This window comes from Spodoptera frugiperda, chromosome 9 (genome assembly GCF_023101765.2).
Source record: "Spodoptera frugiperda isolate SF20-4 chromosome 9, AGI-APGP_CSIRO_Sfru_2.0, whole genome shotgun sequence".
NCBI lineage: Eukaryota > Metazoa > Arthropoda > Insecta > Lepidoptera > Noctuidae > Spodoptera > Spodoptera frugiperda.
In genome coordinates this window covers 4501957-4525570 of record NC_064220.1, presented here as the reverse complement: position 1 = coordinate 4525570, position 23614 = coordinate 4501957, and the positions used below count along the sequence as shown (strand labels likewise).

At 40.7% G+C, this 23614-nt stretch overlaps 1 protein-coding gene across 2 annotated transcripts in view; it reads left to right on the top strand.

The window, feature by feature from the left end:
- Positions 1-527: 527 nt before the first annotated feature.
- LOC118270884 (GAS2-like protein 3) overlaps positions 528-23614 on the top strand; it is a 57299-nt gene continuing 34212 nt past the window's right edge. The window contains exon 1 of one of the 2 annotated variants that reach the window (XM_035586658.2): positions 528-774. The gene's annotated coding sequence lies outside the window, so the exon portion shown is untranslated. Of the gene's footprint in view, positions 775-19352; positions 19575-23614 lie in introns of those variants that run through there. The other variant, XM_035586659.2, reaches the window with a different exon arrangement.

Sequence of the window (23614 nt, the reverse complement as noted above, 5' to 3'; positions counted from 1 at the left end):
TATTTTATTTAATTACGCCATCATCATCGGATTTATCGGGAGATTTGACGTCCCGATCAGGTACAAACTGGTATGGTAATCAGGACACCTGGTAACACCACATATCGTCTATATGTTATGTAGTGAGTGCGAAAAATTTGTGTCCTATTATTTTTTAATCTTATAACTAATAATTCTTTGCTTCGCAGAATCGCTTTTGCGAATCAACCAATGAGATTTTATGAGAGACAATTGAAGTAAATCGCACTTGCGACTAAACTTGTTAACTTGATCATAAAAATATCGTAAGTTTGATTTATTATTGTTAGATCGGTATCTGTCAAATCGGAAATCACTGCGTATTTGTACCGAAGTTATGGTGTAGCTTGCAGATCTAGGATGTTCACTGAATAAGATCAAACGAAGTCACCTCGCGTCATCATTACATTGCCCATCATCAGCCCTGCATCACCTGCATGCACTAGCACCTAGCACCAGGCGCCACCGCTCAGCGGATCGCTAGTCGCGGCTCGCGGCCAGCCGGCATCGCCTCGGCCCCGGCATCAGTCAGCAATCGGCATATCGCACCCGGCCGCCGTGGTGTGCGCACGTAACGACGTCCGTGTAGCGCGACATCGCGACTCTCGGTATCGGAACATTTCTCGCGAACTTATCTCGCGTTGCCTTACTATACTACTATTATAATTAAATGAACTAATCAGTGAGTGACAGTTACCGTGACATTGTTGTGGAGCTGCAGTTATGTGCTGACCGCCCCAGGTGTTACTTCCAGTGGTGAGTTTGTTTGTTATTGTTTTCGGTTGAGGGTAACTTTACTTACGCGCGGATTTGTTATGTACCTATTTTCGGATATAATATCGTAACTAGCGTCTAAGTTTTCCTTTCCTATTTATTTACTTTTCGTAGAATATGAATTTTCTTATTTATCACGTACGTAGTAGGTAACATACCTATCGATTATTTTATGAAATGTTTATTGTATTTAATTTGACACTACCATGTTTTTATGAAAGGAACAGGTTGTATGGAATGTCATCAAGTGGATATTGTTATCTAGTTGTCCGCCAATAATTTCTTACATAATATTTTTTACTTCCTCATTTCCATTATTAATTTGATGATAATTATATTTCACATGAATTAATTTAATAACTCGCCGGTACGCTAAACGAGCTCGGATTAAATAATAATATGTAAACGAGGTGTAAGTTATACATCTGAAGCTAACGTGTTATTTAATTATTGTGATTCGCTTGATACAGTGATCGATCATTATGTCAGCGAGCGGTGGCGCCTGCTCAGCTCACTGGGAGAATACCTCGCTCGTGTCGGCAGAGAGCCACAACCCGCGTTATCACGGTTTCATTAATAAAAGTGTACAACATTACGTGACTGCCACAGGATATAAATACAAACTGAGCATGATGTTACGGCCCTGTCCCCCGTCCACTCGACTACGGTTCCACTATTACCGTAATTACCTAGAAGTGCAATAAAAATATAGAAATGATAGTTTACAATGATTTATTTGGATGGCCGGCGCAATATTCACGTGCGCAGGGAAACGTTTCGCAAGGCTGGGTATATACCACGCGGGTACTAACTGTTGTAATTAGAGCCACTTGAAGTAGTTCGGACAAGTGAAATTAACTAAACATTTTGTCTACGTCGTTAGATAACTTACACTAATGTACTGTTGTTTAAGGATACACCAAATTGATCGATTAGTGATCGAGTATTTTGAAATCACAATCCAACATTACGGAGTACAGACGCCACGGTCGTCATTAAAATAACTTTGTTATTTTTATTTACACAATAGAACATTTAATGAAGGTTTTAAAAGTACTTGTAAGTGTATTAACTACGCATGTGCGATATATGTATGCAATGCTGGTGCAAGGTAATACCTTCTGAAGGCAATACCTTGCTCGCTGGATAGTTGTGTAGGTACTCCCGGTAAAGTTAGCAGGTCGCAATGTAACCACAATGTTTAGGTAAGAGCTCCTTTGTTCGCGCCAGGTAAACTGCCGACGCCGGCAGGTACTCAGCCTTCCATCGATTCGCCAATGAGTTTCTGGAACAATCGTACCACGAAGTAGCAATGAGCTCGCAAGACAATGCGCCACAGATTAAATAAGCAACAATTGCCATTTCTCAAGCTTTATGGAATTCATTCAGTTGCCTTCTGCTTGATCATATGTTTTGGGACAAGCTCGCCGCAACCTCGTATACCGCTGCAACTCCTGTAAGCCAGGATCTACAGTAGATACAATCTCAACTACCACATCTACCCGACCGTATCTCGAGTACGTAATTTAAGAGTCGATCGCTTCATACGCCCTATCATTGTGCCCTATCATTTGTTTATTTAGTCTTGATATTGCGATTTTTTTAGTATTTTTTGACTGTTATCACACGCTATTGACATTTGTTTATATACTTTTTCCCATTTTTATTTTAATTTTTTGACATATTATAAAATTTTGTACGCTTTCCGAAGCAAAACATAGCAGGATCTATTCATGTATAGCAGCATACCCTACAACTTATAATGTACCCTATGTTTCACAAATAAATACTTTGACTTTGACTTTGACTTTGACATACGTAGTTCCTATCACGTATTTCCTTTTGTTTTACATGTAGACATTAGATACCTAGTTAATTCTATTCTTTTTAGCCGCAATTTCTTGTCCATCCTTCTACTTTTAAATTCAGCACACATTAGTCATTACATAATTCCTAACTAAGAGAGCTCCTAATTAGGTAATTTGCCAAATTTAAAATTTAAAATTCATCAACGTAATCCTGTCAATTTCTTGAAACAATCACTGAAATCGCCACAACTTGTCATTCTCAATGCAGCAGCATCTTTTCCAGACGGCTTATTACATCTCCACGGCCATGTAACGTGGCGTATGTCTCGTGAGCACATACTTGTATGCAGTGAACTTACCCAAAACTAACTAACAGTATGGAGTGAGAAAATGAGAATGGTAACATTAATTACAATTACAACTACTGAGCTGCTGTTAGTTATTATTTGTAACTATTGCACTACTAATAAGTAATCTGCATAGTATACATACATAGGTATCTACACTTGCGCATGTATGCTTTATCAATTTCTCTTTGAATAACTTCATAATTCATCGATTTTTCTTTCTCGGGCATACCAAACAGTATTCGCTTGTTATTTATACAGCAACAACACGTACCAATTAATTATATTAGAGAAATCTTTGCACTTTCAAATCGGTAAGAATTATAACTATAGTATAAAAACAAAAAAATGCATTTTAATTTCGTTGCTGTCGTCGTAATTTCGTGGCGCGCTTTATATTGACATTAATGACAAAAATAAATAAAGAATGTATTTAATAACGCAGCCGTAACACATTGCGTTGACACGCCGAGTGATATTGATTGATTAGCACAACATCAGTCCGTGTGATTAGCAGATTGATGCGATAATTGCAGGCAGCAACATGTAACATTAGTCAAATAGCCACACAATGGCTGCCGGCGACGAGACTTTCAGCCATGTCATCGCTTCAAGCAAAGTTTTTATGAGAACCAACCAAACATACAATTACTGCAATGCTTGTATTGTTATGTCACTGAGTCCTGTAATACCAGGCTAACATACGAAGTACCAAAGTTTCAGTTAGTTATTCAATTTAGATCAGGATATTTTTTATTTGTCATTTCCAATACAGCAAGGTGCCCATTCAAAATGTTTCTGATATTAATTTCTGTTAAATACAGCTGTAATATGAATAGTTATTGTAATTATTTAATGCAAAACGTAAACACGGATCTTCCCTTTAACAATATTAAGTGTGAGAAGACTAAGAAGGTAATGAATTTGTTTACTTACGCAAGGTTTTAATTTCCTCGCCGCGATGCTACTGTGTATAGGAAATTTAATTAAACGCTCAAGTACTTATTTATATTGCTACCTTTTGACCTCTACAGTTTTTTATTTTCAATTCATCATTGTTCGAGCCTCTGTGTCCGCTGTAGGGGCGGATATCACCTCCTCATGGGCTCTGTGTGCCTAGTACCACCATACAAAAACATTATCGTAAAAAACAAATAAGTCACATGATTGATTGTCATTGTTGTTTTTTTTTTGTAATTAGCGTTTAATAGATACAATACTTGTAATTACGTACTACATTTAGATACATTACTGTAACCAATTAAGATTTTGAAAACTTTGAATTGTCACTTCCTCGTGTTCCAACGAGACGTGTAATGTGTACATAACTACGTATACGTAGGTTATCTTATTACACACCGAGGTATTCAATTAACGGGCACCCGTTAAAGCCCAATTAACACCAGATACTCGCCAGTTCCTAGAGACTGTTAATGTCTTCATCTAAATCTAGATCCTTGACAATAATTATGTTTGATTTTTTGTCCATTAGCAGTTGAAGTGATCGCGGCAAAAACTGAGCTTCATAATGATATGTTGATTTACATATTGATAGCTTGGAGTACATACATACCTGCTTCGCTACTATTTATCATGGCGGGCTGAGGTCACTATTGTATGTGGAGCTGGTTTTTTACAACCACTTATAATTGAGTTCCAAATAACACAGGTCATTTCATTTCCTCGTCTTATAGCCAAGTCTGACGAGGTCCTAGATACTTTTGATATAGGTGAAGGTTTCCTTGGACACATTTTGTATGTAAACAGTGTTGTACGACAGTAGCGCGCGCACGTGGCACGCACACTAATACATATTGAACACTGCACCCACACACTCCCACACTGCATCGTGTGAGTTACAGTGATGAAGCAGTATCCGGAATATCATACTGTTGCTAATTGAACCATAATATAATATTCCTTTACTACCGCGATCTGTCTGTAACACCTCAGCCAGCAACAGTTGCCGCGATGTTCATTTTATGCTCTGTCCTAATCTCTTCAGTTCCTTAGTTACTTACCTGTGATAGGTACCCAATAGAAATACTGTTTTTATTTCGTTAGATAACATAAATGTTTTGGGAAACGAAATGTTACAATCCAAAGTCCCAAGTTGGTCTGAATGGACAGTGTCTGACCCTCTCTTTGCTGCTTGCAGTCACCATCCTTGGCTCCCGTCTACATCCTCTCGCTAGGAGAATGCCCTTAAAAGTTACTATTATACAAGTAAGACCAGAGATGAATTTGGCTTGTAGTTTACATTGCACCGTAACATACAAACAATAACAAAGCCACGAGCTATGTTGTGAGCTCATCAATGGACTAGTTTTTATCACACCAATATTAGTGGCATACGTCAGGTGATATCATCCGGTCATGTTGTGTCGACGCCACCTGTTGTCCACCCGCGCCCCCGCGCCCCCGCGCCCCACACCTGCGCCCCCGCCCCCGGCATCCACACCTGCGCCCCCGCCCCCGGCATCCCAGCCCGATTAGTGATGTCGAACATGAAGCAGTCGATGTTTCCTGCAATGTTTGACTGTATATTTATTGTATTGGGCTGTCGTGTGCACGCCGGTCACGTAGTCGCCAATTACGGCGGCATTATATCACGGACATTATTTACAATAGAAACAAAAACTCCGAGGAACTGGATATTTACAAGAAGCGAGGAAGCTGTCGTTGTGATGCGTGTGAAGTAGACAACGATTACGGAGACGAGTGCGGTCGGCAGTCAGCAGTCCGATACTGCGTGACTTTAATCTTAATGTGCCCGTCGACGTTCGTCACACATCAACTGAAGTTAACTAAAAATAATGTCTCGGACAGTCTGGCTGGAAGGCCGAAGAACATCTACTTTGAAATTATAACTATAACAAGATCGCAGTTCGTACGTACTATCTGCCAAAGTCCACATGACAACATTACATATTTGGAACTATGCTCACACGCAGGTCGCAGGTAACGTGCGCGCGCGCACCTAATAGCGCATATTATTCAATGCGATCAGCGTACGACCACTTCCGGGCCCTAATAGTTTTCGGAAGCTGCAGGTTTCTCTCGTGGCAGCCTGATTGTCATGTGGCATTGGGCATCACGACCTTCGAGCCGTGGGAGACGGTCACTTCCAGATAATTAGTGAACAAACATAAACGATCATAAAAACGTTATTATCTCACAATGAACTGTCATGGCGGATGAGCGATACTAAATTATGTGAATAAATTATAAAAATGAATATTTTTTGTTAAATCGTAGTGATTATCACAATGACCACCCAGTAACGTTGACGCTGTTCTTTTGTAAAAATACAAGGAATTACTTTTTTAATTAATTTCAATGTTGTCTCCTCGCTTGCTTGCAAGTGTAGATAAAATAAGACGGTGATTTGTCGGAATAGCGACATTTCCTTAAATCTTAGTTATGTATGTAAATGTGGCTGGTTCTAGCGTCAGTATAAACATATCGCCTCACATCCTAGCCGATGGTCATGTCATGGTTTCCTGGCGGGATGTGGTTCATTGTGTTAAGTACGTAACTCGTTTAGAGGAATGAGTATGTGATCTAAGGAGAGCGACGTTTGATTGCCGTGTTTATAAGATGTTGGCACGATGCAAGCACCGTGCCGGTGGCGGTCGTTGCTCGAGTCTATTAATTTGACTGTAGTAGTAAAAAGTGGTATTATAATAAATTTGAGACACGTGCCTGGCTCGCCGGCCGCCGGCAGTCGGCTCCGAGGAGCGGAAGTCGTTACTTGTGGAGTGGACTCAACGCCGACACTTCTGCACACTTTAACGACAAACTTTTTCATTTTGACGACATGTTTTGATGAATAAAACTTTTATTATACCTTATTCATGTTCATGTTTTTCCGAAAGCATTAGCAGCGTGATAGAAATAAAAAAATATATTCCACACTAGTCTGCTAGTTGTTATAAACAGTGCAGCGGTGCAGTGCGCGTGCTACACTGCGGCAGTGGTGCATCTGTTTCTATCGCTCGCACCTTCATTTGTTTTGTTTTACGTCAAGATAGACAGAACTGTAACAGTCCATGTAAACATTTAGAAGAGAAAAGGACAGCTAACTATGTATGTGTGTAGTGCGAGAGAGACGAAAGTGTATTATCTAAGAACATGTAGGTTCATCGGCCTGTCCCACAATATCTGCGGATTTGGGTCAGTGTGTAGGTGCGAGCTGTGAGCTGTGAGCTGACACATCCGTCAACTTCATGTTTGTCTCACTCGTGGGGAACTAGGATACAGGGACAGTAAATAAAGCTGAGGAACTGTGCAATACGAGATGCACTGGAGTACAACCCTGCATGATATGAAGTCTAAAACACATTCCTTATTACTTAGTACAGTTCCCAGAGCTACATGCACACTTTAATGTGTTCCATGAACATCCTCCGCGGCGGGCTGCGGGAACAGGCCGAGCGATGCCGCGTGGGAGGAGCAATAAAGGGACAGGTCGGACCGGCGACCGCGCTATCTACAACTGCCTGCAAGATTAGACAACGGCCGCGACCGCGCTCTTCAAGTGGATAACTGTCGCTGGACCGGTGACACTCCGACACTCGTTAATCATGAGCTGAGAGCTTACTCGCGGAGCAGGACGGAGCTGTGCTCGTTGATCCTATCTTATCACAACACGACACGCGCGCCCATATTATCAAACACATACGTACTCAATCATCGACCGCTTGTTTTATGCTAATTTTATTTATTCGGCTACCTCAGTAGCTCCAGTTGAAGCACGCAGTACGACGTAATGTAAAAAGTGTTGTAGTAATAAATAACTGCGAGCTGCCATTTGTGGACTAGATATAATTGGTAAGCAGATATCACATTTAAAAGTAGTTTTGGCAAGGTTGTGTCTGCCCCGCGATCCAGCGATCGAATTCAGCAGATATTTTATTGCCAAATACAGACGCCTTGCCTAAAGCTGTATCCAAATATGGACTCAACTTGAAAGCTTTGAATACATTAAATATTACACGGTCTTCAGAGTTCAAGTTGAAATAAATTCTAGTCTTAAAATCTTGTAATATTCTATACTACTTCTATAAACATAGCGTTCCGAACAATTCGCACATGTCTGATTGATCTATTTAACTAGATGTTGCACTCGTTAGGGGTCATAAAACAGTTAAAACAATGACAACTGTCGCACTGCAGATCCTTTTTTTGTTCCGAAGAGCAATTCAACGTTTTAAGAGAGGAATGAAAGCCCATTCAGTTTCCCGACTGAATGAAGTCCTGACAATATAAAATTCGCGTTGCATGCGTACTCTTTCTTCAATGTAATTAAAACAAATAATGGTAAAGGATGAATGGCAACACAAATCTCTAATTAGAATGTAGTGAATGAGTGGCGCTCCGTCTGTGTGTGTGAGACAAAGCGCCGACGTCCTTTATATGTTAACTAGCGCCCGTACATGTCACTAGGAGCACAGAAATGTCAGGAATTTAATTTGGCATTGGTTAACACTGTGTAGTGCCTAGGTATGTTATCTCCACAGCATCGAGTGACAGCTAAGTGCTCTGTCCCAATATGTAACGGCAGCCAGGTGATGATATCTCTACAATAGGTTATTTCGCTAGCAGCAGTCTGGACGGCCAGTGACACAGTTCGACCATTGTTATAAACTACACTCGAAGCTTTAAAATTACTTTTTAAAATACAGATGGGCTTGTATGTTTGTAGTTTTGGTTCTTAGTACAATCAATCAGTTGCATGGATTTTCGCTTCTTACAGAAACCCCGTTGTTTGCATCCATTGGCACAGCATAATCGATATTGTCATACCTCTGATTCCCTCATCCGTGAATCCAATACGATGAGTTTCTTTCAGTCTAGCTTCATGTTTTCTTTACATCTCTGTACCTAATGTTTGTTTAGCTGGGGTAATATTACAACAGCGACAGCTTTTGACAGCTAACATCATCAAATTCAGATTTTCATTTGAAATTCTTCCAAACCTACGCTAGCGTTACAAAACGATCAATTATATTTGAGTAGAGGATGATCCGTGACGATGTGAACATTGTGAATGGAGACCTCGGATCACATTGCACGTGCAACTTTTTTATCGATTAGCTTCGCTAAATCGCGATGTGTCATTACTTGCGTAACAGCAAACAATGCTGTAGTGATGTTTTTATTCACTTTTATTCAATTATTTGTTGCAAGTCAAGTATTATTTTTTGTCGTAGTTGCTAAATAACTAGGTCTGTGATAAAATCAAGAATCGTGTCAATGCTGTCTTCTATACGATATAATATACACATATTTGGTCGTCGACTGCTCTCTAGGCAGTGGACTCTCTTACAATGTCCACCAGTCCACTTTCGAGTTTGTCAACAAAGAATTGCAGGCCGACTGGCGACTACTATGCCCGAGTATTGCTAGGTGTCGGGGTGGTGTCGTCTGTGTTGCACTACTTGCATTGCTATATTCGGCAGTGCGACTGCGGCTGGCTACAGCTCAGCATGTTGCGCCAGCTCGTTGTGTAACTGTGTGCGCAGTGTATCATCTATTTGCTCTCGTCACTGGAGCGGCCGAGCACAAACACCGCACTCAGTGTAACATGCAAATTGTAACAGTGGCCACTGTTACACTGTGTCTAATGTATTCATAAATTCAAACATGAAATGGTTTACACCTCATGTGGCAAGTGGATTAGAAAAGTTGAACGCTACAATAAAACGATTCTGCTCACTTTTACCTTTATTGCAGTTTTTGTTTCCAGATTCGAGTGGTTTATGGGAAAAGTTCCGTTGGACTGAGTGCGATGTGCCTTTTACAGTTTCTTTTTCACTCGAGTAGGTAGTGAGTACCTGCCGCAGTCTGCCGACATTGATTTAATAATAAAACTGTCGGAGTACTAGAACAGCGGAGGTAGACTGCGCCGCAACTTACTTTATGTTTTACTTATAAAAGAAGGAAAGTTTTCCGAAACATTAAACTGCTATAACAGCGGCCGTAATGTTAATACGACGGTGCGATGACTCCCTCGTACCTGCTCATCGCTAACATTCGTACATATTTGTTCACTTTCGCTGTTTTGTGATACGGCACCGACGCTGTTTTAACTTTTTAAGCGAACATATGACTAATTAATTAGCCTTTCTCGTTGCGCAATAATTAATTCTGCTGTTATGCAGCGAGTAGTGAGCAAGTAACCAAGTATGTGCGACAGTAGCCGCTGGCTCTAGCAACTAATTTACTATTCTCGAATGCTGGTTGTTGCTTGGTGATTCATTTTTAAGATTCTACCTTTATACTAACGTATGTTTATTTTATTGTTTTGTTTATTTATTTATTTATTATCGTAAGGCACGTCAACAGAATAAACACCAACATTAAAGAAAGATAAGATGAAGACACAAGATCATGTGCTTATGCCAGTTATAGACATGCACGACATTTACATTATTAACACAGTTCTTATGTTGTACATTCTTACATCGAATAGCTTTTTCTGGGGTGTATAATAATATTATTGTACAGTTGACCGCGTACCGTGGAGAGGCGGTCGCTACACGGTACAGTCGGTGCTTGGGTAACAACAACAAGGAGTACCTCAGGGACCGCCGGCCGGCCGCCGGTCACGTAGGGCCGCACAAGGCACCGCTATGTGAACACAGCCCCGACTGGAATACACTCGGTACTTGTTTTAGTAATTCTTGCTCTTCCACATAATGCCGTAATTCTGGCAACTTGTGGTTATCGGTGTATCTGACTTTCCCAAGTGTTGCTCGGGACCTTTGCTCTCGTTACATTTGGACAGAATGCGTCTGTGTGTACTACGCACATAACTGATTACATCAGTGCAGTGTTACGAATATTATTATGAAACTTATCATCTGTAGTGCTCTCTTTATTGAAGATAATGGCTCGGTGAGCCAGTGTAACGAGGACATTACCGCTAGACACTACTCTTCATAAATTCTGACGACTGGTTATGTTTAGTTATGGAGATGATTTGTTAGGCAGCAGTAATTGTTCAGGAGTAAGTGCAATAAATCTCATCTGCCAATAATCCCACCTGTTTACATAGAAGAGTAGACGAAAGTGAAACTCCCCTTTTTAATAGTACTCCTTCCAGCCGACTTGTAGCGGAGGTACTGGGAGCGCATGCAGCCCGAGGAGCTCAAATATTGATATTTTTGTCGAGCAACTACGTATAGGCGGCGTGGCCACTTCCTCCCCGGTGCAGGCGGACCGTGAATTAGTCGCACTCGCACCACAACACACAAATAGAACGACGTCAACGATGGTTTATTTTCTTTTATGTCACCAGGACGGGATTACTCAAGTTTCCACGATAAGTCAGTTTTATGTTCCGTTTTAACTCGTAAACTAACAATATTGTAGGAACAGCCAACAACAGGGCTTTTACGTTTCATTATCCTGTATTGATTTGTGGCCCATTCACTCGACTGTAAAGCTAAATCTGATTAGTAGCTCTGTACCTATATTAAGCTAAACCAGTTTTTTCAATCTTTATCAACGATGGCGATCTCCATTAGGTCATCCTTTGATTTATTTGCGAGTTATCATCAGCCATATCTACAGCGGAGTCAGTGTGGAGGTGGAGAATGATATATCTACTACATTAGGAGCAGGAGTATGTTCCTGCTATACCCACTAAGTGCTCAGTACACTCTGAAATCTGCCGACTCAGGGTACGGTACGACTCCAGGTTTGTCAACTGAAAAATAAGTATCGGGCTGAGATATCGTGTTTGTGTCCCGATGTCGAGTCATTATAATCTGTCAGCTCGGAGTGTTCGGAGTGTATAATGGCATGCAATAAACATGTATCACTTCGCGTCCGTCGCCTCCACGTGCTGTAGACAAGTGGTCTAATGTTGCGGAACTCCCAGCTATATCTCTCGTCACCGCGTAACCTGCGTTAGGAAGCACATGTCCATACATCAGGCCAGCAGCAATTATTAGATGGTTTAAATTTTTTACATCTTTTAATGCACACACACAAACATCATCTCCATTTGTCAGTTTGTAACTTCTGCTTCGGAGTTTTTGTGTAAAATAAGTTGAAATATTTATTTGTGCCGGTAACTACCCACGTTAACTAATGTTTGGCAATTATATTCAAGTTTCGACTGCGACAGACGCCACACAATTAGTAGACAGTGGCAGCCAACAGGCCATTAGCGACACAAACAAAACAAACTTGTTTATGACTACGACCACCTTCAATATCGGATTACTGCTTAAATATATTACATGATCGCGAAGATTTGCACCAACTTTCATAGTGTTATAGTTTTTTTAACCAATGTTGTGAAGTCAAACAAGTGAGATGTGTTGTATGAATTACGTTCCGGGCAAGAGACGACAGTGAAACAGACCATACATCTAGTGGCGTGGAAGCCGGAGGTACAAACAACGGTTGTTTTAAAATGCTCACAAAATACAAACAAAAGCTTTAAGTGCGGAGCGATGAAGTAGCCGGCGAGTGACTAGGGCGGCAGAATGCCAGGAAGCACCCTTAAAGCCCGCATCCTGCAATTACCTCGTCATCCAATACACCACTCAGCCATTTTATTGTATTGTTACCGCCACGTCTATGGCGTCCTGGTAATTGAGACAGTCTGTTAATAAGCACTTAATGTTTACAAAAGGGGAACTACCACCATCTATTGTATTTTTTTACTTTCCTCCTTGTTTTATTGCTTCCAACGTAGTTAGTGTCCACCGATAATTAAGTTACGTAGAGTAAGTGTAAAGATGATCACTGCTTGATTTATGTTGCCCCGGTCCGCACGGACGTTTATGACTCTTCCACTGGTGCGTTCTGTACTCCGGTTGTTTTATGATCGTAGCAATGAAGCGCTGTACCTACCTATAGGTCGAGCGGTTGAACCTCTAGACTACATATTTTATAGCTAGGTTATAAAGCTCGCGTGTGGCCAACGACACTGCCAGGGTACGCTCGCTCTGGGAGTAACCGAGTAAACTAAAACGATTCACTAAAATTCTTGAATAAAATTGGCGTCTAATTTTTTCTTTTGATGATGACGACATCAATTCATAAAGTTTTTAATTCCCCAGCTTAGAGGGCTCTCTATTAATCCTCAGAGCAACACGCGGCGCACAGTGGGGCGGAGGGGAGCTGCTCAGCTATTAAACAGCGTCGTATTTTGTCGACAACATGAAAGAGTGCTCACAACACACCGTAAAACATCTGGCCCTTACGTTTTCACAAAATAAATTTAAATTGGCGATGATTTTGATCAGCTTATTGCTCCCATGTAGCTATTTGATTTATTCTGTTTGTAAATGGCTGCGGACGTCACCGCGCGCCATACACTGATGTAGATGCCCTTCTGATGGCGGCTCCAGCTGCGTGTTACACTTCGCGTGATATATGATCGTGCCGCTTCTACTCACTGGACACTGTTGTACAGCCTCCGATTATGATACCAGAATAAGTATTACTATCAATCAACTGGATGTGTTGTTTACTTAGAAACTGCCTGCCTGGTTCCAATCGAATAAATAGATTTTTCTTTGAGAAAAGTTTACTATCTATTTAAGAAAATTCCTTAATATTCTCGTCAGGCAATGATGTAAAAGAGCAATAAAGTTGGAAGTGCCACAATAATTCATGACGAATGTCCCGCACTGTGTACTAGGAGTGCAGAGCCGCGCAGTGGCCGCGCGCCGCCCACGACGCAATCACGATGCTGAGACTCTGCTGTGTGATGTATGCGAGGCGTAATCCCCGGGGTCGGCGGAACACGTTTGTTAATCTTTATTGTGCCTGCGATACTTCTGTCCAGATTCCACAACACAACAATTGTAAAGGGATTCCTACCAAAGTCATGTTCAGACCTGGATAATACTCGCACAATGAGTAAACGTACATTTCCTATCGATTCATTAATTTCTGCTAACATCTCGCAGGTTAACTCGATTTCCAAGTACTCACATCCACGTCACGTGTTTTATTTGATCAAGTGTTACTTAACAATGTTTCAAGTACTAGAGTGTTCTTGACATGAAAAAAACATTGTCAAGTACCTACCTCCATGTAAGCTACACCTGAGTAACTACAATAATGGGAAATACGTACGAGTCTGAACCTATGAAGGCTGAAAAACAAACCGCCACACCTGTGCAAGCACCAGCGTGAGTCAATGTCGACGTAAGTTAGTAAGTTACAAATATTCGCCAACTGTAATTCAGGAAAATGTACCGGAAGAGAAATCGAATTCCAATACCGTGTGCTTCAGCTGTCAGCTAAGTGAATGACAGCCGAGCCAGTCTCCAATCCATTGTTACTGAAAAATATTATGTTTACTTGAACGGATTCCAAAGGATATGTTTTAAGTGCACTAGTAGTTAGCTACACTGTGTAAACACCGCCTGAGCCTTTAATGAAAGCTATTATATCTGTTTAATGTTTATAACATTCATCTCCCCCGTCCGTGGCCATCTCGCCCAGTCTCGCCAGCGCCACTACCAGCTCCTCACAAAGAGTGATATTAAAACTGGCTCCTATCTGTTTATCGTCCACACGATCCACTTTGTCGGCGCGAGGGTTCTATTATCCACACGTACACAACTACACAACTATACACGAGACAGTACTTATACAAGTACGTAACATGAAAGCGACTGCATCGCATATGGCGCTAGAAAAATTGATAAACATAACAACAGAAATAGAACCCAGCTACGGATTTATAAGGCGAACGTTTTCAACCCGAGCGTATAGCTGCGGGCATCAGTCAGCGCGTCAAATGCATCAGTGAGATCAAAGATGGATGCGCGGGGATATGCTTTCCTAGTAGTTTCACTACAAAACGTTTTTACTTTTATGGCTAATTCGGTTTTGATGAAACGGATCTGGTAAATAGCAACAATTTTTTCCATCGACGATTCCTTTGTGTTATGCGGCGCGGGCGTGCCCTAAATCCGTATGTCAGAATTATCTAATATTTGACAAGTTATAAATATTTAGAGTATAGCGGTGCACGTTTCGTTTTGATTGAAGTGCATTTTACTGAACAAAATTCTGTGAAAGCGCGGCGCGGCGCGGCGGTGGCGCACTGGCGCAGTGGCATTACCGCAGTTACGCCGCTGTTCACGCACGTCTAGACAGTCGGTACACTGCAACTATGTAGCTACACACAATGTGGGCGGACTGAGTTTTACTGCCTCCTACATTATTTTATTGGCTTTTGACTGCACTTCCTCCCCTGTCTGGAAGCCTGGTACGTACTTACGATATTTCGCGGAAACCGTACACGCCACGTTTTCCGCCACGCCTTCAAAGTAAATGTTTCCAGTGAAGTCAGGTTCTTCGCTAAAACAAATAACTATTTATTTTAAAACTTGTACTTACGATTTCCTGGTTGCTTATGAAACCAATACAAATTATTTAAAGTGAACACACGTACACACGTACACAGGTACCATTATTTATTTTCTGAGTAATATTTATATGTAGCTGCTAATTTAGCTGCGGAGGAAAGTTCTCACATTAGAGTGTGTGTACAAATATTTGATGTTTGTAGAGAGACGGATTTGTCGATAGTCGATAACTTTCACTGTATTAATCACATCTGTTTGTTTTGTAGTCGATATATCGGAGTATGTCGCATGTCGCATCTGTCACCAGTACACCGCGCGTCAAATGTCATACAATAAATAAATAACACGTAATTTGATAACAATTAAATAAGAATCGATAAATAATAATTAACAAATGTGTATTTTATAACTTCGGCTTTTTGACCACATTGGTATTTGGCAACCGGGCGCCACTCGGATACTCAAAACTTAAACATACGTTTTTCCAGATATTAAGACTAATGTGTACGTAATTAGTGTAATAACTAATTATACTTGATGTACTTAATCATACTTAAAACAGCCCCCCGGGGTAAAGTAAATATACAGCCGTCATAACACCCAATCTAATTAATTACCCATTGTGTGAACTCGTCACCTCGGGGTGGAACTAATGGCCGGAACCGCCGCGCCCGCGCCCGCGCCTGCACTAGCACGTCGCGCGTCGCGCCGGCCACGCCGGAGTTATTAGGGATTCATAAAGTACAATGTAAGTCCCGGCGGTTAGTGAGGAGAGCTCGCTGAGGTACTAGTCTAGTCTAGGCATTACTCCGCGCTGCCTCCGCGTCTGGCGGCGAGCCAACTTGTCGCACCTGCGCCGAGGATCTCTCGAGCTAGTCTCACCCCTCGTGTCTGCCTGGATGCTTCGAGCTCCTCATGCGACACACCGTGCGGTGACATTTTAGAAATGAGCGGCTTATTTTAGCCGCGATATTTATGTGAATGCAATAAACTAAAACATAATAATTGTGTTTCGCTGTAAGCGGACATTGTATGTTGACTTGAGGAATGCGTGTGGTAAATTAAACCTTAATAAATTAGCGGAGTTAAATAGAAAGATGATCTCAGACTTTTCATGAACAACGCACGTTAGAATCAATAATACATATGTTGATACCTTATGGGAAAACAGAATATTTTCAGGCGGTACGTGTAATGTAATGAAGAATACAATGAAATTAATAAATGTTTGCCAAAATTCCGATTATGATGGTAATACCAGATGTAAATGACAATGGAGTTGGAATGTTAGTGATGTGTTTGATCAACAACTTGGTGGCCATTATGTCCAAGTGTTGCTGTTGATGGTTCACAGAGTATGTAGCAAGGAACATGTGTGCTGTGTGTGGTCTTAGTGAATGTGGTAGATATGGAAATATCGGTGATATCATGGGCCGGCAGTCGCGGCCACTAATTGCCTGACCGCAGATGATCACCAATTGTCAGCCGCGTCCTGACTATACCGTCGTCATAGTAATGTAGTACTTGTCACTTGTATTGTTTCAACTCTGGCTATCTTCGAAGTATCTACAATAAGGAATCGCAAAGTCCTTCGTCATATTGAATCAGTGTACATAAACATCAAGATATAATTAAAGTGTTATTTGTTTATTACTAAAGTAATTACGATAAATCATTGTACAATGACTAACACGAATTTAATTCTGTTTGCTTAAATGTGGTAAATAGAAAGAATATTTACTTATCACGTACAAAGTGAAGTTATATTTGCACAGTGCTCGCGTCAGCACAGTGGGTACCTATTGTGCTCGTCGACAACAATGTTGCGTGCACTGTGCAGCCCGTGCACCATTTCAATGTATATTACAAACCTGCGCAGTTTCTCATTGTCATAAATGTGTGAAAAGAATTAAATGAAAATAGAAAATGATATAAAACTATGAGTACCCGTACAATGTGTCTGAGTAAGCAGACTGTATACACCTGGATTAGGTTCGTAATAGACTTTGATTACTTACACTAAGACCTATGTAATCGGTAATCCTTTATCATTATCGCAATAAATAATATTAATATAACAATAGTTCATCGCTGTATAAAACAACTGCGTCGTTGGTCGAGTGATCACAAGTGCGACTGCCGGACAAGGGGCCTCGGGTTCGATTCCCGGGACTGGACTTTTTTCGGGTTTTCGAAATTTCTCAGTGGTAGCACGGAGTCTGGAATTGTGCTCAGTATATGGCAATACGCTCACCCCCTATTACATGGGACTTATAACATAATGGTGAAAAGTGGGTGTACATTGTATAGCGGCATTACGTGCCGTAATGTGCACTTCTGCCTACCCCTTCGGTATAAAAAGGCGTGACGTTGTGTTGTTGTGTTCATCGCTGTACAAAAGATTAGGGATAAATGTAATTAATGGATTAACTTTCCGCCGCTGTATTATGAATTATGATATCTACTATGTTCCATATTTCTACAATATGATAGTGCGTAGTGATATACTATCGTATGGCCGATGAGTGATGTGATTGGCTCGTCCCTCGTCGCCACTTACTATTACTACGATAATCTAAGACAATGATATAGCGACTCTCTCATAACATTAGTTAAATCTAACTGTGCTGTAACTGTAAGATCCAAACCCCTACAATCCACTCGCCACTATTCTCGATAATGTTTCAGTTACCCGTCTGTCGTACATAATGGGTAATTAACAAGTTATGAGTTATCGCAGCAACTAATGCCAACCACTTGAACGTTGAACGATAATGCTGTAGTGGTCTAGTGAGAGAGTTGCGTGGCCGTGGGAACGCCACACGACGCGAGTGTTCCCTGGGGTCGGCAGTAGTCTAGCTACAAGTATTTATAGTTCGTGGGGATGTTTCTAACAGGATTACAGCTGGGTGTGAGATACGCTTGCTTCATTAAACTATCGTGTAAGGGACGATACTTTGATCATCGCGCACTCACTCACCCACTGTGTGAGGGGCGGTCGAAGATTTATAGTCATGTAATCAGTAAACACAAGTAATTGCGTGGGAATGTTAAATATTAATATATGTACGTATATTTTTAAACGGTTTACAATTTACATTATGATTAATATGTAACAATAATAAATCAAGTGTACAGTGTACGCCGCGTCACACGAGTACACACAATAATAAAACAATAGCAATACATAAAAAGTCGCGCAGACTACAATAAAACATAAACCCGGCGATATTGTCGTATAATGCGCGCTGTGTAGCCGGGCCGGCCGCGGTACCTCCGCCATCATCCATTCATCCCGGCATTACTCGCTATTGATTGTCCCAACCTGGCAATAATTCGTCTGCCGGCTCTAGGGGTGAGGACTTGCGCGCTGCGGATGTGTTGCATCTCTTTCCTTTATACTGCAATACGGTAAAGGACGAGCGAGATAACAAATAGCGAGATTGATTCACATGCTGCAGATGCTGTGGATGGGAAATGTTGAAAGGAACCAATTTTGGTGCATAATGAAAAGTGAAATTGTTTGATATCAGTACATGTTTATCTCACTGGGCGGCGGGCGGATAGTGCCTGGGCACGGTGTTTCATTTATTTGGACATTGGATAATAATGATATTAGCCAAACAAAAGTGCGTTTTGGCGTTTTTCATGCCTGTTGGTGACTGCTCTACTTGTATAAATAAATGAACTTATTTAGTGTTCTGCGATACATTCTAACTAGATAACTTTATTACCGTGACCCTGCGTGTAATTGCCATGATAATTGTAAAGCTTTCAAGAAATCGTGACGACGCTGACAGGCGCACGGGTCAATCAATGTGTCGCCAGTCACTGCTAATGAAGGCAATTGAAATGCTCTACAATGAGAGTTGTAAGTAAATTACCAGGGCGACATAAAGGGCGCGGCGATTGATATGCAGCCGGCGTCGTAACCTGAATGTCTGGCCTTAAATTGTATCTGAACTTGACCTTCTGCTGGTTAGGTCCTGCATGGCGGCGTCCACTTTCCCAGATGTCGTAGTACGGGCCGGAGGAGCGCCGGTACGGCACGGACCGGGGGCGGGCGCCCAGTGCGCGCCGCGCCGCCGCCGGCCCAGTACCGCGCCACACGTTACATCCCGCAATATTTATATCGTCCGAGGGATGATCACAAATAGAACGTCAGTGTGAACTCGCGCTGTTAACACTACTCGGTGGTTAGTGATGTGTTCCTACGTGTACGTGTATTTACAACGAATCCTATAGTACAACTAGATTTATCTCGTTACTTATTTACGGTGAGCATTTTTTATTTCATTCTTAATTTGCCATATAGTTATAGTTTGATATTTTTTACCAAACAGGTTTAACTTAAGTAGCTATTGTTTGATTCATTCAGATATTTTTAAAGTTCCAAATATTTGACGGGGATACTTACAGTAAGCATAGGTAAATTATTGAAGAAAGTACTACACATCTAAATACAATTTATCTTATTTCTTAATATCTCCAATATAGCTAGACAATTGGTTGTGATTACAGATACGCGGTCATTATACCACGGCACAATTAATTCGTCGGAAAATTCTGAGCATTTTGTTTGATAACAAGCATAGATTGTGTCCACTGTCCCACTTTGGAGAATATCTGTAAATTATCATGTCGTACCTAGTTTTTTATTATCCTTAATTTTTGAAATCAAACTTGAACAAGATATTATAATAAATTATTGATAATTAGTTTTAATGAATTAGACTTAAGGGAGAAAATATTGCACAATATGTAACTTTCAGTGCAAAAGTATTAGGAGAGCAGGGTGTAGTAGGAGTTTTACTAAGGATTGAAACAAACACAGGATATACAGGGCTATGTACTATTTCTTATTCTGTGACAGAGCCTCAATATTTTAATGTTTTTGTGAATAAGTGCAGGCGATACCTTAGCATGCTGATTCAGTTATATTATGATGCCATAAGACTTTTATAGCCGCATTAATAACCCTATAGATAACAATTTAATGCAGCACAAGATTATAGGAAATTAAACACATCGCGCCACACATCGCATGATTTCCAAAAACTTCCAATTTTTATCTGAATGATTTGTTTCATGTTTCTTTGGCCTTTTGATGACAATGATAACAACAACAGAACATACACTGACGTTGGTTATAATGATCTTTCTTTATCGTGACCTTCAACTTTGATCTTTTCCGGGTCTCAAATCAGGCTATCGTTCCAATACTGACGTTTTGTTGGTATCTAAAGACAACTCAAATCACCTCCTTCATTTACTGGGAGCCTGGTACTCTCACCGACGTATCCGGTGAGGAAGAGAGGTTCAAATGCCGACCGCGAACCGGAAAACGTGGCGTGGGACGCATGATTTACTAGACAGGCAACTCTATAATCAGAATAGGATAGTGGAAGATAGATCTGACTGAGATTACAACGTACAATACCATAATTTCAGTGTATGACGTCACGCCTTTTATCCCCGAAGGGGTAGGCAGAGGTGCACAGTACGGCAAATTCAGTGTATGATTGTGACGTCATTGCAATGTGGATATTAAAAATATAAAATAGAAATTAGGCTTTTGCTGGAAAAATTGTGAAAGTTGAAGAAATTCCAGTAAACAGTATAAGAAAGCAGATTACGAGTGCAGCTGATAAGCGCTGTTATCAGAGTTAATATCCAGTCAGTTGTGGCGGGGAGTGACGCACGCGCCGATAACGAATACGCATGCGTAGTAAACACACGCGGATTGACTTGTGTATGCTCAGTGACTTGGTCTACATTTGGGCCTCCATTGTGGTAGTTAACGATTGTATCTCGATTCTTCGGACATTAGCCGCTTGTTTAACTTGTACACCAGTATATTTATATCTTTTTGTTTACTGTCTGATAAAACTACAGCAATGGCGTTTATTTTCGTCTTTTACGTCACCGTTTTGATAATTATGCAAATATTTGATCTACGTCATATTGGATGTTGTTATACTTAGATATAGGTACGCTACAGGATGTTCCACATTGTCAGTGCATCGGTTCTCACATCATGCGCATGCGCAGCCGGCAGCTGCAGGTCATCTGGCACGTCTGCGCTGCCAGACGAAGTGTCGCCAATGTCTCGATTGCTTTATTTTTCACTTTTTGTTTAACACTTCAAGTTGTCAGTTCAATTAATGAGAAAGCAACTAACGGCAAATCCTAGGCGTTTAGCTGATTGCAATTATTGATACCATTGATAAGATAATGTAATGTAAGTAGGTTGTAGCTGTCCTACACCAAACATTTGATAATTTGACGTATTATCAAACAAAACTACACTACCACACTTCTTACAATATCTAGTAGAAGTAATGACGTTTAAGAAATCGATCTCTTTCTAAATGTAAGCACGTGAGGTAAATATAATTATGCGAAGTTAATAGCCACAGCACTGCAAGTACCCACAGCTGATAAGATAACAGATTCTGCAGTAAGTGCACGTTGCAGTTATACACATCTCACTCTCACTGCATCTTACACACGTTGCACTGAGATGAGACTGATAACATTTGATAAAATAAGGAAAGCAATACTGAAGAGTTGAAATCAAATAATAATTGAATGGCTTGCTTGAAACAATCGCTCGACTTGTTACAGGATTAAAAATTGGACTTTGTACCAGGCACATATAAAGCCAAGGAGCTTATGCTAAGCAAGGCGCTCCGGGCGCGGGTACAATTGATTGTATTGTACGACCTGAAGGCCTCGTGAGCTACTCGTGCCACTAAATAATATAGAAACAATGGCCGTCGACAATACTGATAGATTTACTGTCGAAATGTATTAACAAGCGCACTCGTGTTACAGCCATTGAGTAACCCGCCACAGTCACACACTCGCGAATTTCTTTAACTTACTGGTCAGAGTGATGAAACCTTCGTATTGGCTACTTACTGAACTACCAACAATGCACTCCCACATTCGCAACTGTCGAATACTAACCGAATGTATTATTGTACACCTCTGCTTGACCCCTCAGATTATGACATTGTGGCGTTGTTTTATAAATAAAACACAATCATCGCATAATAATTATAAAAATAGCATTTTCATTGACCGACTGTTTAATGTGGACACGTCATCGGCCATCAATCATTCAACACCTTTGTGTATGTTTATACGTGGGCATAATTAATTAATTAATATTTATAAACAATATATTCAAACTTGATATATTTATAAAGCCACAGTTATATTGTAAGACAGATAATAAAGTAATTAGGGTCGTATACTTTGATACGTTATCAAGAAAGTTGCAATGATGCATCGGGCGGCGAAACAAATATCTTCTACACTTTCTGGCCGCCTGGTACTTTCTGCATTAAAGTATCTAGTGCATTCTGGTTTTGTATGAGTTCATAACTGATAAACAAACAAGTTTGAGATAGTCTGCAAGATAAACTTCGGGATTATTTTGATAAAGTTCAAAGCAGAGGAAATCAGTGATTATATTTAGTAATCGTTAGAAATCTTATCAAATTATCGATCTACTATACATAGAAACAAAGTAAGTCGGCACGTACAAGTAGCAACAATCGGTTGGCTACAGTACAGTAGTGAAACCGGATTGGAATCGTGTTCTTTGAGAAATAATTAAAGTATTGTCCACCGGCGCCGCATTGTGCTGCTACAATCACGGCTCTGTATTGAACGAGTAGAATGCAGACATTATACCTAGGTGACTGGGGGTTAGTGGTGTTACATTACTAATAAAAACACTTCCTACAATGTGGCAGGAGCCTGGGGCAAATTTGAAGAAATTTTGTATGTATTTAGTTAATGTGATATGTTAATGTGTATATTTAACGAAGGATGTAACTCTACTTCTCTTCATTTATTGCCTAAATTATCGTGATGGATTTCAAAATCGCATTGAACAAGCCACGAATGCCGAAAATAAGGGCGTGACATATGTACAAGTAAACGGTCGATTAAATCAATACGAATAGATTTCACAAGCGCAATGTTAGTAATTGAATATCGTTGTTATTTTTGTAAATGTGCAACACCCACACGACACGCGCATTATACTTAATTAACATTTCTCAACTCGGACGCGATCCGACGGAGAACATAATCGGTAATAGTCGACAGCCGTGATGAATCGAATACTATCGAGTACCGATTGTTGGATAGCGAAACAATCGAGTAAGGTAACGAGACTGCGACTAACGTGTAGGGTTGCCACCTGGGGAGAGGCTGTGTGCGAGATCATGGCTCTGTAAGCTCTGTTACACAATACTTTGATATGAAGGTATATCAAATTGATAACAATGTAATGTTTTGA